The 21,234-nt window shown below is 38.4% G+C and overlaps 1 non-coding gene across 1 annotated transcript; it reads left to right on the top strand.

Moving 5' to 3' along the window:
* The first annotated feature begins 20,916 nt into the window (after nt 1-20,916).
* Nucleotides 20,917-21,023, top strand: LOC141699576 (small nucleolar RNA R71). The gene has a single exon (XR_012566023.1). It is a non-coding gene; the product is annotated as a small nucleolar RNA R71 (small nucleolar RNA).
* The last annotated feature ends 211 nt before the right edge of the window (nt 21,024-21,234 follow it).

The following is a 21,234-nucleotide window of genomic DNA, read 5'->3' as shown; positions in this document are numbered from 1 at the left end:
AAAAATCAAAACATGACAACTATTTAGGATTTGAGGGAGAATTATATGTAAAGATATGAAAACATGATAAAAATGTTTCTAAAGACATTTTTAGAAATTATGTGTTATATACTTAAAATTATCTAGTATTGTTATATGTTCTAAATCATTTATTATACAAATATATAATGGATAATTAGAAAGTAATAATATTAAATATTAATTTTTTTAAGACTAATTTGCACTTTATATCCCATAACTTTGGCTGAATCTCACTTTGGTATCAGAACTTCGGGACATAACATTTTGCACCCGAGACTTAGAAAACGCTGACTTTTAACATCTTTTTGGCAGATTAAACATTAACTTGGACGTTAACGTTTTCTGACAGGGGCGGTAGAGGTAATTTACCTATATACCTCAAAAAGGCATTAAAACCCCAGATATAGCGTTGTTGTATCGTCGCCCCCAATTTTACATACCCTAAAAATAATAAAATCTTAATTGTTGCTTTTAAGTTCTTGATTAAACACTAAAATATGTGATCAAGGATGAGGGGTCGTTTAAGGGATGTTGTTACCGTCGGTGAAAGGGACAAAATACCGTCATATCCAGGTTCTATACTATACATATCTGTTAGTATATGTTTGATATATGTGTTTTATGTGTTTGATACTACCGTCGATCATGAGTTTGATACATGTGTTTTATGTTTAAGGTTATTGTTGCATGCATGTTACTTAGTTTCTTTGTTTATGTGATTTTGATACATGTATATGTAAAATACTAATAGAATATGGTCGTGGTCCTCTGATTATGACCTTGTACAATTGTTTATTGGTATTTTAGCAAGTATATTGATTGTTGCCTCAAATTTATTGATTATACAGACGATTTTTCATATTTCAGTATTAAAATCTATCATGGAAGTTCCCTAAATGAAAGTAATGTAGAGTATGTAGGAGGTGTGGTGAGTTATTTTGATATGTGTAGTCAGGGGGAGTTTAGTATGTTTGAGGTGGAAGCAATGTTATCAGAATTAAGGAGTTATATGCATATTCCTGAATACGCATTGCCTGATGCTTTACTTCCAATTAGAGTAGACGGTGATGTTGATATGATGTTAAAGCTTGTTGCATATAGTAGATTGCAAGTTATTTATTATTGTCCTGGTAGTTATGGCGGTGATATTGACTACAATGATTTCTCCTTCACTCAAATGTTATTCAATGAGAAAGAAGTTAGGATTGATGACATAAGGAAAGAAATTGAGGATATGACAGTTCTTGGTAATGATAGTGAGGGAGAAAAGGAGGATGAGGTGGACGAAGCTAGGTTTCATGGAGGTAACTCTAATTTAGACTTAAATGAGAATGAGGTGATTGTACCACCTAGAAGAGTTAGAAGAATTCCACCTCCCAACTCTCCCTACAGAACCAGGAGAAGAGCGAGATATTCTATGTAAGAGTAAGAAAAAATTGAGCTTAATTTCATTTTGTTCTTAATTGTCTATGCTTTGTGGTTAATATTTTGTATTTGCGGGGTTTGTTCAAAAACACTGAAGATACTCATGTTATCTTGGACAGTGATGACAATGAAGCTCCTCATCCCTCTCAAACTGATATATTAGTAGAAAATGATAGAGAGGTGCCGGATGATTATGCGGATGATGAAAGAGAGGGTGAAGATGATGATTATAATGAAGAATTAAATGAAGGGGAGCAGCCTGGCCCTGATGACTTATATGATGATAATCAAGTGCCTGATATGCATAAGGATTTGCAAGAAAAAGAAAAGAAGAAAATGGAAGAAGAATTTGAGAGACAAGATGTTGAAGAAGCCAAAAAGGTACATTTCCCAAACAATGTAGAAGATGGTGACAGTAGTTCTGATGGATTTGATAGTGCATATGAAAGAATGGCATGGAGTTCATTTGATGAAGAGGAGATGCAATATCCTGAATTTAATGAGGTAACAGACATGAAAGATCCTCAATTTTCTCTTGGTATGTTATTTTCCAATGGTTCAATTTTCAGAAAAGTTGTTTGACAACATGCCATTGTTCATCAAAGGGGCATAAGATTGAAAAAAAAAGAAGATAAAGTGGATTTGTGACGATGGATGCAGTTGGAAGTGCTATGGTATTTAACAACAAAGAAGTACCAGTTTGCAAATAAAAACATTGTATAACCACCACACCCGCAATCCCACATGAATCCAGAAACAAGGACATGGATTATTGAGGCGTATGAGAATAAAATTCGTATGAATCCCACCTGGCCAGAGAAGACTTTTCATTCAAGGGTAGTGAATGATCTCAAGTGCAACATTAATCAGTCAATGATCTACAGAGCCATAAAGAAGGTAAATGAGAATATACTTTATAAGCATGATGAAGAGTTTGATAAATTGTATCTGTATGCCAATGAGCTGAAGAGATCAATGCCTTTTAGTATTATCAAACTTATGACTGACCCCCCAGAGCCGGGAACATATAGGAGAAGGTTTAAAAGGTTTTATGTGTGCCTAAGACCACTGAAAGAAGGATTTGGAGAATGGCGTAGGCCATTAATAGGGTTATATGGGTGTCATCTTAGATGGCCTTTTGGATGGATTTTGTTAACTGCAGTTGCCACTGACCCTAATGATGGAATTTATCATGTGGCATGGACACAGGTGGAGGCTGAAAATAATGACAGCTGGGATTGGTTTCTGTCATTACTTAAAAATGACTTGAGAATTGAAAAATCAGGATCTTTCACTTTCATATATGATAGAAAAAAAGTAAGTCTTTATTGTCTTTATGTAGTAGGTTAATAATGTGCCTTTATATAGTAGTCTTTATTGCTTCTAACTTGTGCCTCAAATGTCTTTATATTGTAGGGCTTAGTTAATGCTCTTGAGAAATAAGTGTCATCATCAGAACATAAGTTATGTGTGATGCACCTTTACAGAAATTTATGGCAAGGAAATAGAGGGATTGGAATAAGAAAAGCATTATGGTTTGCTGTTAGGTCAACAACTGAGTTCACTTTTAAGAAGCATAAGGATATTCTATAACAAGTATTTCTATTAACATAGAACTTCTTGTTTACCTGTATTACGTTGAACATGCTCTAATAATCTGTTTTACAATAGATATCAAAATAAAGCATACAATTGGTTAAGTTAAAACCCTAGGTCTCAATGGACTAGGACGGGCTTTAGAGAACTTTGCAAGTCAGATATGTTTGTAAATAATATTTGTGAGGTATTCAACCATGCAATCAACAATTTTAGAGAAATGGGTATTATTACCCTATTCAAGTCAATTCACCTCAGTTGCATGGAAAGAATTCAAAGAAGGAAAACAAAAATGGAAGCTAGTACTAATGTCTTCTATACCAAACCAATGAAAAAATTGCACAAGTATGTTCTCTAATAAATTCTACACCCCATTTTTAATGTTATTTTCCTGTCAATTATATATTACATGCTAATACATACATCTATAATACTAGAGCCATGTAGATGGCTGCAAATGCTAAACTAGTTTGGAATGGTGGAGATAGATACCATGTCACAATGATAGATGAAGGCCACCGAATTGTTGTGTACTTGAGTCAAAAATATTTTGCATGTAGAAAGTGGCAGTTGACAGGTATTCCATGTTTCCATGTATGTGCATGTATCTTTTTTCAAAAACAGTCTCATATGGATTACATGCATGAATGTTATTCCAAAAGAAGGTACTTGCAAGTCTATAATCATGTGTTAGACCCAGTTAATGGAGAGGAATTATGGGAAGATACTACTAAACTCCCACATTTACCCTTAAGTCATTAAAGTAGCCACTGGAAGGCAAAAAAAAGAGATATAAGGACTGATATTATTGGGACAAGGCACTATAATCCATATATGCTAAAGAGGAGTGGAACTTCATTGAGATGTTCACACTGTAATGAATGGGGGCACAACCAAAGAAGCTTCAAATCAAAGATATAATGAATGATGTATATATATATGGTAATTGCAAATATTAGGCTTTTATAATGACATTTTCTTATTTTTTTCATATGCAGAAAGTTGATATGAAGAAAAAGGATGAGAAAGAGGGTGGTATAGATTTGGTTTTGGATTTACAAGAAGAGTTGGACACAATCAATGTTGCTACTAAGAAACATGTTACATGATCTCATTGCCAGAAGTTGGGTCACAATATGAGAGGATGCCCTAAAAAGGTACTTGCAAGTTTATTTCATGTCAATTAAAAATGAGATTAGATTAAAGGTAAGTTATTTACTTGTGTTATCACTTACTAAACAGAAAAAAAGGTTACAGCAGCTGAAAGAGTTAGAGATTAACATGAAGAACAAGCAGTTTGGGACATACAACATAATTTGGAAAGAAGAATTGCTAAGGATACCGAGTTGGCATCTAAGAAAGTTGGAAAGAAAGATGTTATTGTCAAAAGGCACTCAACAAAACCCTTTCTGGCCACGGGAACACATGGTGTCATAATTAAGCCATTTATACCCCCAGGAAAGGTTAGTTCTTCACTTGGAGCTCAGACAGTGAAACAAGACACAAAGAAGCAATACACCTCTTCCACAAAATTTCAAGCTGCAAAGATGAAAAAACAAAAGACCATAGAAAAGCAGCCAAAATAGTCTGAGTGTGGATGTTATCTTTATTTTGTGACTTATTTTACAGAACTGAACTTCTGTTTTTGGTTCAATAATGTGATTGCTAGAAATCACATGTTGGTGTTATACGCAAGTCCCTATGAACTATCTTTGGAGCTTGATTGTAACCATCTGATGTTAACTTATGTAAAACATGATTTGTGATCGAATGCATAACTTTTGTTTGTCATTTATGATATTCTATTTTTGCAACCAACTAACATCAAATAATAAGAAATACATTAAAGTAATGCATTAATCAGTAGCCAAATTCAAGTAATACATTCAATGTGCTTGCCAACTACTAACATTACATATTACTCCATCCATTAACATTACATATTAAATAACATCTTCATGTCTTTGCTTGTCCCCAAATCTGTCTTGATTATCCCCACCTCCGGGTAAATTCAACATTAACAGAATTGCCCATGACAATATTAGCAACATCTAAACCAAGTTGCTTCTCCTTCTCTTCTACAATTCATTTTGTAACTGAACAGTATAAGCCTCTATATACCTTTGTTCACCTTCAAGCGCCATGATTCGTCGAATTAGATTGGGGATGATAGCTCTTGCACGTCCACATGAGGGAGCATCCACCCACCGGAAAAAGTTGCAGGTATATGCAGCACACCCAATAAAATGATGACCCGAATTTGCATCAGTCCAAGCTGTCCTCTCTACCGTTCATTGATTACAACTACGTTTAATTGACATTTTTTTACCTATAGAAATGGAAAATGTGGCTGAATATGCAAGAGTAAATAAACATATCAGTTTTGGGGTATATATACACCCATTTTACAATTATATCAGTTGAAAATGATAATTTCGGTAATATCCCCATGTCAGATAACGTTAACGTGTGAGTTAACGTTTAATCTGCCAAAGGGATGTTAAATGTCAGCATTTCCTAAGTCTAGGGTGCAAGCTGTTATGTCCTAAAGTTCTGATACCAAAGTGAGATTCGACCAAAGTTATGGGATGTAAAGTGCAATTTAGTCTTTTTTTTATATAAAATGTGATACTTACATGGAATACAAAAATAAATAGAAAGTCAGTATCAAAGATACTTTAATAAAGTTAATTTTAATAAAGTTATATTTAAATATATATATACACACATATACTTAGACTATGGTATTCGTACACATTATAGATTTACAAATTTATAAAACAGAACTTCAATTCGCACATAAGTATTAAAGCTATTTCATCCAGATTTTTTATGAAATATGAATTTTTAAATTATTTTAACAAAATATGACTATCTTCCAAATTTGTTTTTATAAAAATACAGTTTTGCATCTAGATGCAACCATCAACCAACACCGATAGAGTTGTCAATTCGTGTCATGTCGTGTACTTTCGTTTCATGTACTTTCGTATTTCGTGTCTGAACAGGTTAAACCATGAACGAAACAAAAAAAATTCATGTTCCAATATTCGAAAATGAAACACGAAACGAACTTTTCGTGTAAACACGAAATAAAACCTAAGTACACGAAATAGTATACACACGAGTGAATCAACTAAACACAGTTTTGGGAACAACTTTTGTAGTTTTGATGTCCCGCAGCTTCTTTCTGTAGTTGATAGCCATCAGGACGAGGTCTAAATCTCTTGTATAATGGAACTGAAGTCACGCTTATAAAACATCGATCAAAAATTAGGAACATGATAAATAAAGTGAAAAAAACTAGAATAGTGATCACCTTCTGTTAGAAAAAAATGGATTTTAGATCATAATTTTTATTATGTTCTTAATGATAATTCTAAAATCTAATGATTGGAAGTTGTTCCATGATATGTGAACTTAAACTTTTATATATGGATCTAAGTATTTTCTTAGTGAAATTCATAGGGAAATAGAGTTGAAACTAGTAGATTGTAAAAGCTTGAAATGGAGAATGTGTCATTTGTCCCACATTGAAAATAAATAAAGTGAGGATTTTATTTATTTGTGATTTAATTTTTTAATTAGAATTAATTTATCAGTCGGGCTGAGTTATTGTTTCTGTTGGGCTTGGTCACTTTGTAAGTGGGTTAAGTCAGATTCAATGAATCTGGACATGTAACTGATAATATATATTCATAATTAAAAACATTAAAACTGATTTAATGTGTGGATTAAATACAAAAGCTGTTACATTTTATTTAAATTCAAAATCAGCAGTTTTGATTTATGTATTAAATGAGCAGTTTTGATTTCGATATTAAAGTCTATTAATGTCAGGGTGGTCAGTTACACTTAGCCTCTACTATATATAGAGAGGCCTAAGTTGTTGATGAAAAGGATCACACCTACATTCTCTTCTTCTCCTCTCTGCTCTCTTTTCTCTCCCAAACACAAGTTCTGAGTTGCTGATTTTTCCGGTGACTGAGGTGCTAGTCGAAGTTGGATTTGTTGTTACTGTGAACATCAAGTCCGGAGCTGTTTTATCCTGGAGGAGGCACTGCAAGCATCCCAACGCAGCAGGTGGGGGCAATTATCTCTTCAAAAGCAGCCAGGGCTTCGAACAAGGCCTGTCGACTCAGCTGATTACTTTCTTGTTGCATACCTGTTGGCTACCATTATTTTCTGTTTGTTTATCACTGTGTTAAAGCTATGGTTACTGGTACGCTTTATGTCCTTTCTTTGTTCTTACAATTACTAATATACATGTTGTTTACCTACATGTTTTGTTTCGTTAATTATTATCTTGGCCTTGGCTTGTTAAATATGATATATAACTGCCTCTATGTTGCTGTAATAGTGAATATTTCCAACATTCTTGAAGAGATAATAAGTTATATATTATTTAGCATAATGGATAGCGAAACTGAGGTTCCCGTAGGTGTTGGTAGTTCTGGTGCAACTGCTGGGGTCATTGATTAGACCACTTATAGTTTTCCACAAGCTGTTGAATTAACTGATTTACCAGAGAAGTTCAATGGTGGCATCGACTTTTTTTGTTGGCAGAAAAGGATGAAATTGTGGTTGACTGTAAAGGGTTTATGGCCGGTTGTGGAGTATGAGAAATCGGTTGTGGATCAAGAAAATGTTGACACAGTTAAGGCTTTTGTGAAGTGGGCGGAGAATGATGGGGTGGCTAGGGCGGCCATTTTGGCTGCTCTAACAAACACTTTGTTTGATGTCTATTCTTCTGATGCCTACTCCGCAAAACTCTTATGGAAGAAACTAGACCAGACACATAATACTGACTCACAAGGTCTGGAAAAGTATTCTATGGCTAGGTTCCTTGAATTCAAGCTGGTGGACAACAAGTCCATAACTGAGCAAGTGCATGAGTTCGAGATGATAGTGAATGCTTTGAAGGAGTCTGGAATGGACCTCCCTAAGAAGTTCAAGGTTATGAGCGTGATTGAAAAGCTCTCGAAGCCTTGAGAAGAGTTATCTCTCTCCCTGAACACACAGAAAGGAGAGATCACCTGGACCAACCTTATGCTGGACATCTCGGTCCAAGAACAACACAAGTCTAAACAAGGACATGTGATGCCAACTGAGCACGGTACCTCGAAGGTAAACGTAGCAACTGTTGCTAAGAAAGTTAATAGTAATAAACCTAAGAGTGACAAGGACAAGGCCAAGAAACCCAAGGAAAACAAACCATGTTGGTCTTGTGGGCAGGTTGGGCACCAGAGTAAGGAATGCCCTACGAAGAAAGCAAAAAAAACCGAGATGGTAGCGCAAGCGAATGCTGTGCTTGGAACCACAAGTGGGCCCGTAGTGAATATGGTTGTTGGTGAGGCTACGGCTTCTGAAAATGACGTTGACCGGTATGTATCCTACAATCTTGTAATATTTTCTACCTATCTGTCAAATGAATGGTTGATAGATACTGGAGCTAATGTGCATATTTGTGCTGATATTAGTTTATTTGTATCTTATCAACAGAGTCATAGCTTAACTGTGAACATGGGGAATGCTAGTGCCGCTCAAGTACTTGGAATAGGAAACATGGATCTAAAGTTCCCTTTAGGACTTATACTATCTCTGACTAGAGTGCATCATGTTCCCGATATGCGTAGAAATATAATAAGTGGAAGCTGTTTAGTTTCTAGTGGTTTTGAAATTTCTTTCAAGTGTAATAAAGTAGTTCTTACTCATACTGGTACATTTTTTGGAAAGGGTTACTTGTCAAATGGTTTATTTGTTATTAATGTTGAACCCGTTTTGGGGAATTTGAATAATAATATTATGCCTTCTGTTAACTGTATTGAATCCTCGAATATATAGCATGCTAGACTAGGTTACTTAAACTTTGGTGCTCTTTAAAAATATGATGAACTTAGAGTTGATTCTAAAACATACCATAGAAAAGAATTCTAAATGTCAAGTATGTGTGTCTGCTAAACAAATAAGGAAATCTTTTCATAACATTGTTAGGGATTCAGACTTGTTAGATTTAGTACACATTGATATTTGTGAATTTGGTGTTGTGTTGACCAAGAACCAATTTAGATACTTCATTACTTTTATAGATGATAATAGTAGATATTGTTATGTTTATTTATTTAGACATAAGGAGGAAACACTTAATAAATTCATTATATATAAAACTGAAGTAGAAAAACAAACTAGTAAGGTACTTAAACGATTGAGATCTGACAAAGGTGGTGAGTATACGAGTAATGCTTTTAATGAATTTTGTGCAAACAATGGTATAGTTCATGAAGTTACTCCACCATACACACCTGAGTCCAATAGGGTTGCTGAGCGAAAGAATAGAACATTTAAAGATATGATTAATAGTATGCTTATTAACTTTTGGTTGCCTAAATACATGTGGGGAGAGGCTCTAAATACGGCGTACCATATTTTGAATAGAGTCCCTCTGAAACACATGGATAAGACACCCTTTCAGTTATGGAAAGGCAGGATGACTAGTCTTAAGTATCTTCGTGTGTGGGGGTGCCTTGCTAAGGTGCTTGTTCCTGAACACGAGAGAAAGAAACTAGGTCCGAAAACTGTTGACTTTATCTTTCTGGGCTATCGTGAAACCACTACAGCTATAAGATTTTTGGTATTAAAATCTAACATAGATGGTATAGTGGCAAACACGATATTTGAATTTCGAGATGCTACATTCTTTGAGGATGTATACCCTATGAAGACTGGAATTCCTTAAAAGACTTCTGAGGAAGATCCTACTCACACATCTATTCTTGATCATATGGAAAAGATGACAAATATGGGGGCGGAACTTAGTAGTAGCTTTATTCACAAGGAAGTAGAGGAACCAAGGAGAAGTAAGCATGCAAAGGTAGTTAAGGACTTTGGAGGTGATTTTATCACTTACAATGTCGAGGACGAACCTTTAACTTTTCGACAAGCTATGGATTCTTTGAAGTCTAAGCATTGGAAAGGCGTTGTGAAGAGTGAAATTGACTCTATTATTTCTAATGGAACATGGGAGTTGGTTGATCTCCCTCCTGGGTGTTCTACTATCGGGTGTAAATGGGTCTTTAAAAGGAAGTTGAACCCTGACGGCTCAATAGATAAGTAAAAGGCTAGACTGGTAGCTAAGGGTTTGAAGCAGAAAGAAGGAATTGATTACTTTGATACATACTCTCCGGTTGCAAGGATGGTAACAATCTGAATGCTTATAGCATTGGCTTCCGTCCATGGTCTTATCATCCATCATATGGATATAAAGACCGCTTTTCTTTATGGTGAACTTGAAGAAGAGATTTATATGGACCAACCTGAGGGATTTGTTGCATCTGGAAATGAAAGGAAAGTATGTAAGTTGATCAAGTCCATCTATGGCTTAAAACAAGCTTACAGGGATTGGCATAAAAAGTTTGATGAAACTATATTATCGTTCAGTTATATATTATTAATGAAAGTGACAAGTGTGTCTACACCAAAGTTAAAGGTAGTGAGTGTGTCATCTTGTGCCTATATGTGGATGACATCTTATTGTTTGGAACCAATATTAAGATTATTAACGAGACAAAAGCTTTCTTGAAAAGTCACTTTGAAATGAAGGATATGGCTCAGGCTTGTGTGATTCTTGGAATCAAACTGATTCAGTCGGCTGAGGGAATAACCTTGACTTAATCTCATTATATAGAGAAATCTATACTTGAGAAATATGGTTATTCACAGTGTAGAATCACTAGTACACCCTATGATCCTAAAGTTGCCGTTATCAAGAATACTTCAGGAGTGCCCATGTCTCAGTTAAGGTATTCTCAAATTATTGGGAGCTTGCAGTATCTTACTAACTGTACTAGACCATATATATTTTATATTTTGTATCTAAGTTGGCTAGATTTACAAGCTGTCCAAACAAAACTCATTGGGATGCTCTTGATAGAGTACTTAGATATCTAAAAGGCACAATGTACCTTAGTTTACACTACAGGAGATTTCCTGGTGTGCTTGAAGGGTACAGTGATGCAAGTTGGATAGCTAAGAAGTCTGGTTCCAATGGAGTGACTGGATATGTGTTCACCTTGGCTGGTGGAGCAATATCCAGGAAGTCAAGAAGACAGACTATAGTGACTCGGTCTACTTTTGAGGCTGAGTTGTGTGTATTTGATGCCACAGAGACGGAGGCTGAATGGTTACACGAACTTAAGTCTGCAATACCTGTAGTAAGCAGACCGCTTCCTGCTATTGCTATTCACTGTGATAGTCGAACAACTATTGACAAGATTAGCAATAAAAAGCATAATGCTAAAACTAAGAGACACATCCAAGTTAGACTTAAGTCTATAAGGGGTTTAGTGTCTGATATGATTATAGCTATAGAGTTTATAGGAACTCGGAATAATATAGCTGATCCTTTGAATAAGGGACCGGAACCTGCAGTGGTCTTTAAGTCAAAGTTGGGGATGGGACTGACAACCCATCATAATTCATCAACAGTGGGAACCCAATACACATGAGAGGAGATCCCTGGAAGTGTATTCAATGTGGTAATAACAAGCTGTAAGGATGAATTGGTAGTACCTTTGCTAACAAGCTGTAAGCTGTAAGCTTACAGCTGTAAACCTAGAAAGGTACTGACACTGCTAGAAAAGTAAGAGTGTTAAAACTCTGAATGGGATCAAGTCATTTGACGAGATAGAGGCAGTATATCTCTGGAGATGCCCAGCTAAGCGAATGTAATTGTGTGGTCGCAATTAGAGGAAAGGGTTATTCCTTGAAGCATTCGACGAACAGGATCGAGACAAGACCATTAATGTCTCAAAGCCGTAGATTGGCACCAAAGCCGTAGATTGGTGTTAGGGTGAAATCACGCACTAATATTCACGCAAGTATACACGTTCGCAAGTAATATAGAATACTTTCTAGTTCGTTCCCTCAGAGACTCAGACTAATTTATTGTCTAATTTAACTCACTCACCAATGTATGACTACTTCTCAATGTTAAGATAATAACACTTAAAATTGTTGATTAAATATTAACTATAATTAACTACTTAATTAACCACTTAACTAACACTTCAATTTATCAATAATAAAACACTCATGAGATCACAACTTCATTATTACTTCCTTCTATAACCATTGTTATTACCTTTAGCATGTGACAGTGATGATATTAATCAAATAACACGAAACTGATAAAAGCCAACTTTCATTGTACTAATACCATTTTACCAAACATCCACAATTAAGATAGAAGTTGAATAGTCATCAATTATGTTGAGTTCCTATATGTCTACAGAAATTGACAACACAACGATTTAAGCACAAGTTATTCCTTTTTGATTACATAGGGCAAATAAAACTGTTAGAGTTACCCACTAATCATGCACAACGTACATGAACCTATGCTAGCATGGCAAGTTCTAAATCTCAAGATCCACCGTCGCTTCACAAGAGATTAACACCCTATCTTATATGTTCGCGACGCACATAAGATGAATACGCACAACCAATACTAGATATCATGCAATCATCACATACTAAAGTATTAAACAATTAACTAAAGAATTTCATAATAAATCCGTTGCAACCCCATGATCACGATTAGCCCATAATAGAACTTATCGCCATCATGGGTTCATATGAAATCATGATAAACAAACACAAGAAAATAACAACTAAACTGATTATATTAAAACAGAGTACGTCACAAGAGTAAATAAGTCAAAGCAAGAAAACTAGCATCCAACGTTACAACGAAACAAGAATCACAAGAATATATGCTTCCTCTTCGCTGCTGTGTGCTAAATCGGTCTTCTTCCTTATCTCCTTCGCTTCTTGCAAAACACAATCTAAAACATAATCTCCTTTTTTTTTTACTCTATGAAAAACGTCTCAAATCTACCTATATAATAATCCCATAAAACTCAGATTACATAGAAGTTGGAAGCCAAACAGAAGTAGAAGTCTAAAATAATATATCTTTTTCCCCGACCCTGCGCGGCCGCTCAGCATTTCTGCGCGGGCACGCAAGGCTGCTGCGCGGCCGCTCAGCATTGCTGCGCGGGCGCGCAGGACCCTACTGGAAAATTTCCAGGTTTGCTCCATTTCTTCGCCGTAATCTGCCCGTTCTTTTCCTCTCGCAATGGTGAACACATGCCAAGGCTTATTCTTGATGATTCCTTCTCCGAAATGCAACTAATACCCTGAAATGCATAAACACTAGAAAAACGCATCAAATACACAAAATACTTGATTTCAAGACACCAATTTAAGCCATTTTAAGACGTTCTAAGTGGTATAAAATGCCACTTATCACACCCCCAAACTTAAATCGATGCTTGTCCTCAAGCGTCACAGACTCAAAAACAAATAAAAATATGCATGAATGCAATCTATATGAAAATGCAACGATCCCCCTTACTACAATTAACCAACCAAATTGCCACGTCTCAACGAATGCAGTTAGACACTAAAGATCAATAAACTCATGCAAACGGACATACCGCCAGAAACGTGGTGTGTGCAAATGCTTAACAGATATGCTTTGGAACTAGACCAATTACTATGACTAGACTATCCTCAAGACAATCCTACGATTATACAAAGAATAAAAATTCTAGGCACAAAGTGATATACAACACTACAAGAACTCTGGAGCTTACTACGGAATCTTGCTTTTTATTTACAACTCAAATGCTTATTTGACCGTGCAATGAGTGAGGTCCACAAAAGACTTATACAATGGTATCCATGTAACGAGCATTAGGTTAGCGGATCCCAGACTCTAAAAGCCTTAGGTCACTAGGCACAAAGTCCCCTAAGAACTTAATAACTCGAATACCAAAGAGCCCACTCTTGATCAATTATGCAAATTTTTTTTTTTTTTTTAATAACTCTGAGCAAGTGCGTTTCGCTCCATCTTGCTCAACCCTAGACTACTCGCATAACATGCGAGCCGGCTACTAGCCATTTGACGCCTAGCCACAACTAGCAACAAATTCCATTTTTACTCCATTTTTTTCTTTTTCATGCCTTTACCACTAAGAACCTATTATCAAATTCTAAGCATAATAAATAGATTATCCTCGAAAATAATCAGATCATAACAACAATCTAGTCCTTAAGCATTCTCTAAGACTTAGTGACAATACAAGTGCTTCTAGCATGCATATCAACCTACACAACTTAATATCACTTTAATGTTATCACTACACTCGCATCAATATCACAATTCAGTCGATAAATCATTGCAAAAGGGATCATGGTATATGCATGAGCTATATGATATGACAAACAAATAAAGCTATATATATAAAAAAAAACTATATGGCAAAAATTATGCAACTATATGAACTAACTATCATGAATATGCAGCTATATGACACACACAAAATATTCCTTAACTACCACCCCCAAAATTAAAATCTTCACTGTCCCCAGTGAAGGTAGTAGAAAGGAACACAGGGTATACCTACTCGGAGTCATCATCATCATCACCCTCAGTGGGTGGAGTATCAGGCGGCGGGTATGCAGAGTCCTCACCAAAAACTGGCCACTGGATATCAGCTCCAAGGCCTCGAAAAGCAGTCCCTAACGCAAGAGTGAGCTCCTGAGCAAACCTGCTCTGCGTCTCATACATGGCATCCATCCACCGTGAAAGCCTCCTATACTGGGCATCACCCATCCCAGCACCCTCCTGAGCTCTCGAAGAACTAGCCTCACCACGCCCTGACCTGGCCATAGTAGCACCTCGTGCTGGACGCCCTCCTGGAAGACGATAACCCAGCCCATGCTCCTCAGGCTCACCACCGGTCCACTCCTGCATCCCATTCAGAGTGCCAGAATCTATCGGAACTGCTGGCAACTGCAACTGCTCATGAGCCGACCAGTTCACTCCTACTGCTCGGCATAGCTTTGTAACCGTGGATGCATAAGGGATGTTCATATGCTTTGCTCCCCTCAAAAACTTCAGAATTCCTTGGTAGATAAACTCACCAAGGTCCACATAGTATTCCTCATTCAGAATTCCCCACAACAACTGTGCTCTCTCAACTGTGACCTCGTGTGCATGTGAAGAAGGCAAAATATTAGCACATATAAATGCATTCCATGCACGGGCATACCTGTTCATGGCGATCGCCGAAAAGTGACGATACTCATTATTGGCTGGACATGCGGTTCCAAACTGTGCCCGGTCGACAGAGAGTCGAATAAATCAAATCCAAGTCAAAGTCCTCAGCAGTCTTTTCATTCCAGTTCTCCTCCTCGGGCTTCCTCTCTCGCTGTCCAATCACACGGCGAATCACCGCAGGATGATAATCAACCGTCAGCCCACGAACTACAGAAAACCCATTCTTTTCAGCCTTCGCGTTCGCGTAGAACTCGCGAACAACACTCATCGGTACTGCTTCGGGTGACTCACAAAAAGCTATCCACCCGTTCTCTGCAATCATGGGCAACAACTCACCATCCCTCCCTGATGGTAAAAACCCCCTCTCCTTCAGAATCGGCTTCCCCAACAGCCTAGTGTACTCCTCCTCCGCGGCTCTGTCAGTTAACCGAGGCCTTGCAGCAGTACCCCTTGATGAATCAGCAGTAGGAACTGTACTGCTGCTGTCAATAGTGCGTGCTCTCTTGGGTGCCATTGATTTGTGAATAAAAGTGTGTAAGAACTGATTTTTGATGTTTATGCGAGGGTTTAAGTGTAGGAAGTTTGTGGGAGATATGTGGGATAGGTGTATGTATATATAGGGTATGGAGTAGGTTAAATTAGATTAGGAGTGGGGTTGAGGGATAAAATCATGGGGTAATGGGAAAAGAATTCGTGGGTTTATGGGCTGTGATGGGTTTTTTGTGTGTTTTTGTTTTTTTTTTTTCTGAACTGTAAAAAATTTTTCTGGAACTCGACCCCTGCGCGGCCGCTCAGCATTTCTGCGCGGGCGCGCAGCAAGCTGCGCGGCCGCTCAGCATAGCTGCGCGGGCGCGCAGAGGGTCTCTGGAATTTTTTTTTTCAGCCCCTATTTTCTGATTTTTTTTGTGTTTTTGGATAGGTTATTAACTTCTAAGGGTTCCTGTAACAACAATTCATGGGTTGCCTCCCACGCAGCGCTTCTTTTTCGTCATTAGCTTGACGTTCCGTACCTTTCTCACGTAGTCAACAACATGGCACTAACCACCTCTCGGTTTGCCATGTCCCCATAGTAGTGCTTCAACCGCTGACCGTTAACCTTGAATGCTTGGTCCGAATCATTCTCAAAAATTTCCACCGCTCCATGTGGAAATACAGTTTTGACAATAAAAGGTCCAGACCACCTTGATTTCAACTTCCCAGGAAAAAGTCGAAGCCGAGAGTTGAATAACAGAACTTGTTGCCCTGGCACAAATAACTTAGGATGTAGCTTCCTATCGTGCCACCTCTTCACCTTTTCCTTATACATTTTGTTATTCTCGTACGCTTGAAGTCGAAATTCATCAAGTTCATTAAGCTGAAGCATTCTTTTCTTACCAGCTGCATCTAAATCCAAATTCAATTTCTTCAATGCCCAATAGGCCTTATGCTCAAGCTCCGCCAGTAGATGACATCCCTTACCGTACACCAACTGAAACGGTGACATCCCAAGTGGAGTTTTGTATGCTGTTCTGTAAGCCCAAACAGCTTCATCGAGCTTTAAAGACCAATCCTTCCTTGACGGACAAACAACCTTCTCTAGAATGCGCTTTATCTCTCTGTTAGACACTTCCGCTTGACCATTTGTTTGCGGATGATAGGCAGTAGCTACTCGATGATTCACATTATAACGCTGCATCATAGAAGTGAACTTACGGTTGCAAAAATGCGATCCTTCATCACTTATGATTACCCGAGGTGTTCCAAACCTTGTGAAAATTTGCTTATGAAGAAAATTTAGCACTGCCTTTGCATCATTTGTCGGTAAAGCTTTAACTTCGACCCATTTTGAGACATAATCGACTGCCAGCAAGATGTACTGATTATTGCAAGACGAGATAAAAGGCCCCATGAAATCGATTCCCCATACATCAAAGACCTCGACTTCAAGCATCACATTTAATGGCATCTCATCCTTCCTTGACAAATTTCCCACTCTTTGGCAACGATCACACCTTAAAACAAACTGATGAGCATCCTTGAACAAGGTAGGCCAGAAAAAACCTGCTTACAGAATACGAGCTGCCGTCTTCTCACCTCCATAGTGTCCACCATAAACCGTGGAATGGCAGTCTCGTAATATCCCCTCCGTCTCACAGAACGGGATACATCTCCTGATGATCTGGTCAGCTCCCTGTCTAAACAAATATGGTTCATCCCACATATACCACTTCACCTCATGCAGAAACTTCTTCTTTTGCGCGGATGTCAAATTAGGAGGCATTATATTGCTGACAAGATAGTTTACAATATCTGCAAACCATGGTTCTTCCTCCTGAATTGCAAACAACTGCTCATCCGGAAAAGATTCATTGATTAACGTTCTATCTTGTGAAGTAGAATCGGGATTCTCCAACCTAGAGAGATGGTCAGCTACTTGATTCTCAGTACCTTTTCTATCTTTGATCTCTAACTCAAATTCTTGAAGTAAAAGCACCCAACGAATGAGTCTCGGCTTCGAATCCTTCTTAGAAACCAGATAGCGAATAGCTGCATGATCAGTGAATACTGTCACTTTCGTACCAAGCAGATAAGATCGAAATTTCTCAAAGCCAAAGACTATAGCCAAAAGCTCCTTCTCAGTAGTGGTGTAGTTCAATTGGGCCCCATTTAAAGTTTTACTCGCATAGTAGACCACATGGAAGAGATTTTTCTTGCGCTGTCCCAGAACTGCACCTACCACATAATCACTCGCATCACACATCATCTCAAACGGTTCTGTCCAATCTGGTGCTGTAATAACTGGTGCTGTGATCAAACTCTCCTTGAGAGTTTCGAATGCTGCCAAACATTCATCATCAAATTTAAAAGGCACATCTTTCTCAAGTAAATTGCACAACGACTTAGATATCTTTGAAAAGTCCTTGATGAATCGCCTATAAAAACCCGCATGACCGAGAAAACTACGGATTCCTTTCACCGAATTAGGTGGGGGAAGATTTTCAATGACTCCCACCTTGGCCTTGTCCACCTCCAGACCTTTGCTAGAGACCTTATGCCCAAGGATAATGCCTTCACGCACCATAAAATGACATTTCTCCCAATTAAGCACCAAATTAGTTTCCACGCATCTTTTGAGTACGGCGCGCAGATTATTCAAGCATTCATCATATGAGTGTCCAAAGACGGAGAAGTCATCCATGAACACTTCGATGTTATTTCCAATCATGTCAGAGAATATAGCCATCATACATCTCTGAAAGGTGGCCGGGGCGCCACATAACCCAAACGAAACTCTACGAAAAGCAAATGTGCCAAATGGACAAGTGAAGGTAGTCTTTTCCTGATCCTCTGGTGCAATACAAATCTGATTATACCCGGAATAACCATCCAGAAGACAAAAATACTCATGTCCCGCCAATCTGTCAAGCATTTGATCAATGAATGGGAGAGGGAAGTGATCCTTTCTTGTGGCTTTGTTTAATTTCCTATAATCCATGCATACTCTCCATCATGTAACTGTTCGAGTAGGGATGAGCTCATTCTTTTCATTTGCGACCACAGTGATACCTCCTTTCTTAGGAACACATTGTACAGGGCTCACCCACGAGCTGTCAGAAATAGGATAAATGATGCCTGCATCTAGCCATTTCAGAATTTCTTTCTTCACCACCTCCTTCATGATGGGATTCAGTCTTCGTTGCTGTTCCACAGTTGGCTTACTTCCTTCCTCTAGCAGAATTTTATGCATACAATATGAAGGACTTATCCCCTTGATGTCTGCTATGGTCCATCCTATAGCCGATTTGAATTCTCTCAAAATCCTTAAGAGCTTATCTTCCTCACTACCTGAAAGGTCAGCTGAAATAATAACAGGTAACGTAGATGAATCACCTAAAAAAGCATACCTCAAGTGTTCAGGTAATGGTTTAAGCTCCAAGGTAGGTGCTTCCTCTATTGATGGTTTGAGCTTCCCTTCAGCATTCTTAAGGTCAGAAGTACCAAGAGATTCAAATGGTATGTCGAGCTTTCGCTTCCATGGAGAAGCGTTCAGATATTGTAATTGCTCGTTGCTATCTTCATCATCACTGTCAAATTCCCCCACTAAGGCCTTTTCCAATGCATCAGACATTAGCATGTGATCGAGTTCCGACGTAACCGCAGAATCAATCACATCCACTTTTAAGCACTCCTCATCTTCTGTAGGGAATTTCATTGCCTTGAATATGTTGAAGGTCACATCCTGATCTTGGACCCGCATAGTAAGTTCCCCTTTTTGCACATCTATCAAGGTACGGCCAGTAGCCAAGAAAGGCCTCCCCAAGATTATGGGAATCTTCTTATCTTCCTCAAAATCCAGAATAACAAAATCTGCAGGAAAGAAGAGCTTATCCACCTTGACAAGCACATCCTCAACTATGCCCCTTGGGTAAGTAATGGAACGGTCAGCCAATTGTAGCGACATGTATGTGGGTTTTGGATCAGGCAGATCCAGCTTTTTAAAGATCGACAAGGGCATCAGATTAATGCTTGCTCCCAAATCACAAAGGCACTTGTCAAAAGTTAGATTGCCAATGGTGCAAGGAATGGTGAAGCTTCCTGGATCTTTCAGTTTTGGTGGTAACTTTTGCTGCAGAACAGCGCTGCATTCTTCCGTGAGAGCAACGGTTTCAAGGTCATCCAGTTTCACCTTCCTTGAAAGAATAGTCTTCATAAACTTCGCATAACTAGGCATTTGTTCCAGAGCCTCAGCGAAAGGTATATTGATGTGAAGTTTCTTGAACACCTCCAGAAACTTCCCGAGCTGTCTATCCAGCTTTTGTTGCTGCAATCTCTTAGGAAAAGGTGGTGGAGGATAGAGCTGTTTCTCCCCTGTATTAGCCTCAGGCAGAGTGTGTTCAACAGTAGTCTTCCTTGGTTCCGCCGCTTTCTCCTTTTGCTTAGATTCTTCATCCCTAACTTCAGCTTCGACTTCTTTTGCCTTTTCAGCATCAGCTACTTTTCCAGACCTTAAGGTAATAGCCTTGACTTGCTCTTTGGCTTCCTTCCTGCCTAGTACTTCCGTGTCACTGGAAAGAGTGCCAGGTTGACGATTGAGCACTGCATTGGCTAATTGACCGATTTGATTTTCCAAGGTCTTGATAGAAACCGCCTGACTCTTGCACAACAGCTTAAGTTCCTCAAAATTAGCACTAGTAGGTGCAGCTGCACTTCCCTGTTGAGGATATGATTGCCTTGTAGCATACTGCTGTGGTTGCTGGAATCCAGGTGGGTTAAACTGTTTACTTACTCCTTGCTGATATGGTGGCTGAATAGCATTCTGATTATTCCCCCAGCTGAAATTTGGATGATTTTTGTTGTTAGGATGATAGGTCGCTGGCACAGGCTGCTGTTGTCGCTGATAATTATTCACATACTGAACAGATTCATTGACAAGAGAACACTGATCCGTAGCATGAGAACCTGCACAAAGCTCACAAACCATAGCTATTTGATTAACTCCATACGTAGCCAGAGAATCAACCTTCATTGATAGCGCTTGGAGCTGGGCTGCAATAGCGGTGGCTGTATCAACTTCCAGAATACCTGCTACCTTGCCTGACGTCATCCTCTGAGTTGGGTTTTGATGCTCATTTGCAGCCATCGTCTCGATAAGATTATACGCCTCAGTATAGCTTTTAGCCCATAAGGCGCCTCCAGCTGCTGCATCGAGCATGGGCCGAGATTGGGCCCCCAAACCATTATAAAAACTAGTGATTACCATCCAATCCGGCATTCCATGATGTGGACATTTTCTCAACATTTCCTTGTAGCGTTCCCAAGCCTCACACATAGATTCTGTAGGTTGCTGCGCAAATTGAGTAAGAGCACTCCTCATAGCAGCAGTCTTTGCCATTGGATAAAACTTCACCAGAAACTTTTGTGCAAGATCTTGCCACGTAGTGATTGACCCAGCTGGTTCAGAATGTAACCAGTCTTTAGCTTTATCCCTCAGTGAGAATGGGAAAAGCCTCAACTTGATAGCCTCATCAGTCACGCCATTATACTTAAAAGTGCTGCAGATCTCGACAAAATTCCTTATGTGCATGTTG

This window comes from Apium graveolens, chromosome 11, assembly GCF_009905375.1.
Source record: "Apium graveolens cultivar Ventura chromosome 11, ASM990537v1, whole genome shotgun sequence".
NCBI lineage: Eukaryota > Viridiplantae > Streptophyta > Magnoliopsida > Apiales > Apiaceae > Apium > Apium graveolens.
This window is presented reverse-complemented; position numbering and strand designations above follow the sequence as displayed.